This window comes from Lycium ferocissimum, chromosome 4 (assembly GCF_029784015.1).
Source record: "Lycium ferocissimum isolate CSIRO_LF1 chromosome 4, AGI_CSIRO_Lferr_CH_V1, whole genome shotgun sequence".
In the NCBI taxonomy this organism is placed as follows: domain Eukaryota; kingdom Viridiplantae; phylum Streptophyta; class Magnoliopsida; order Solanales; family Solanaceae; genus Lycium; species Lycium ferocissimum.
In genome coordinates this window covers 67829447-67832297 of record NC_081345.1, presented here as the reverse complement: position 1 = coordinate 67832297, position 2851 = coordinate 67829447, and positions in this window count along the sequence as shown.

Genomic DNA, 2851 nt, shown 5'->3' with positions numbered 1-2851 from the left:
TTAGGATAATTATGTTGTTTTGTTAGAGTTATAGTAATAAGCATGATTAGGATTAAGTTATGTTATTTGTTTAGTTAGAATTATAGTAATAAGCATGATTAATGGTTAAATATTAGCGTGCTTATGTTGCTTAGTTGGGGTTATTGTTAAGATGTTGTGTAATGAGCATGATTAGGGTAAAGACATGTTAATATGATTGTGCTATTTGATCAGAGTTATAAAATGCTATTAATAAACTTGATTAGGGAGTTTTAGCATGCTATTCAGTCAAACTTGTTATTGAATGCCTATTTGAGTAGTCTGTTTGTCGATCAATTGGCCTATATATGATTAAAAATATTTGTTAGTCTCTGTTAGCATAGTTGATTCTTTGATAATAGTAGTTGAGCATGTTTAAATGTGTTATAGGAGTGGTTCTCTATTAATATAGTTGGTAACCCAAAAATGATGTTTATCTTAGAGTGTTTGAGTACAGCTTGTATGTCATTGTTGTTAAACCTTGATATCAACTTGCACTTATGTTTCCTGGAGCTTATCCAGACGTAACTGTGCTTATTGAACTAAAAATGGCATTTAGCTTGATTTAGTAATTTGAACAGACCATTTGTTTGCTTCCACTAATGTTCTTGCCCAATCCATGAAGTACTTGCAAATGATTTGTTATTAGTATAGTTGGTATGGTCCTATAAACCACAGGATATTCTTAATAAGGTTAAAAGCACTTTAGACTCAGTTTTAGTATCTTTGCATATGTGTAGTACCCTGATTGAGTCAGGTAGGGATATTGAGGCTCACCATTGATAAAAAAAAAATGATAATTGCATGCTGAAATGATCATTCTCTGTTAAGTATAAGCCTATCTTTATTCACTAATGTCACTTAAGGGCATTACATGGGTCAGTTGAGTCCAAATCTCTATGTAATACTTGTTTAAACTTGAAAAAATTGTGATATTTGTCGTATTCCATTGAAAAACCATGCTTTGCTCAGTCTTTTAAATGGTCATGCCAGAATAAAAAAGGGGTCAAGCATGCTTGTTTACATGTTCTCTAGGGTCTGATGTTTGGTCTTCCTATGTCCATGTTCAAAGTGCCCCTGCTTGTTATTTGTGACACTGCATATCAGTTTGCCTCTATGTGTGTTTGTTAATGTTGGGGATTGAGTATGGATATGGGTTTTTGTGTACAGTTTGAAGTTTGGTATGTGATTTTGAATATTGGGAAGTCTAAACTAAGATAGGCTGGCACTTAGTATATAAATGACTATGAGTGTGACTTACCTAGGACCAAAGAAAAGAAAGATAAGGTTTGGAGTTTCCAGCTAACTCAGCCTAATCCCTCTATTCTAAGTTGTTGGGGTTCCCTCATAGGATTTCATATTCTAGGGGACCCTCCAGATGTTAAAGACAATGTAGAAATAAGTGATTTATGGTCTGTGTCCCCTTATTAAGCTGAGTCCTGTTTGTTTGAAACAATTTGTGGACAACCACTCTAGCTTATGCAATATTTGGAATCTGTAATGAGTTAATAGGCTAGAGTCTGGGATTTGTAATGAAATATGAATTTGGAAGTAGGCTAAATATGCTAATCAAGATTTGGTTTGTTGTAAATAATTTGGTAGTTGTTTTATTTGGTCTCCATATGTTAGTTTCTGTGAATCTGAGGTCTGAATCTTGTTTTTACATAAGATCATTAGTTTAATTTGTCAAACTTGTTCATGTCTATGTGTTACATTTAGAGTTGGGAAGATTTTGGTGAAATTATTTAGGAATTTAAACCATTTCAAAAGATAGGCTGTCTTTTTACAAAGGCCTTAAAGTTAGTACAAGATTGGTTATAGACTGTTGTGCTTGAACTGTGATGTGCCATTTTGCTGAGGTTGGGCCAAATTTACCCCTCTTGAATGTTTTTGTCATACGGGCCTATACGTGAATTATGGTTTGGTTTTTCAGTCTAAATTATTTGGGCCTGCTTATTTAAAACAGCCAGTTTGGGTTATGAATTCTCCTTGATTGTTATTTGATATTGGGCCTTCGCCTCAAACTATCATATCTCTTCAGTTTTGTTTTGTTCTACGTAGTTGCATGATTTCCTCTCTGTTTTTTACTTGCTTAAGTATGAATCGTGTATGCCTTATTCCAAATACTTAGATGACTACTAATCTTTATCTCTTTGTGTTCCATGCGAATTCAACTTGGTCCATTCAAGCCACCCTTGCATTAAACCTGTTGGGCCAGAGGCCCAACCCTTTTTCTTAATTGAGTCTGATGGAGGAGAAATGGAAGCTAATATATTGAAGGTCCAGATGGGTGAAAATTGCACTGATAGGCTTGGGGAGGCCCATCAGTTAAAGATTTAATTTCTTCTCTTCTCTACTTCATATATTCCTAGCATGTATATATATTGTATGTGTACTGAATGTGTAAATAATGAAACCCTTGTGCATGCTAGAACTTAGGAAAAACACATAGTATTTTTAGGAAGTCGCTAAACTATTTTCAAACTCGGATAGTGATCAACTTTTGCATGAAATTGAACTTAACTTGATTTTGGGTCTAAAATTGGTGTAATACTACAACTAAGTGTATGATAAAAATGGGGTTTTTGGTCAAGTTTAAAGCTGGATCAATGCAAAAAGTGATTTCTCCAAAATAGTTAGTGACAAGTTTTTGGGCATTAAGCCCGTGGTAAAAATGACAAACTGTGTAGCATTCCTTTTTAAACTGAAACTGCATGGGAATAAGTTGATTTCAAACAAAAATCACATTTTTGCAACAACAAGGATCGATTTATGGACTTGGGCTATTTGTTAAACAAATAAAGACTTGGACATTTTTATGAGTTGAAAAGAC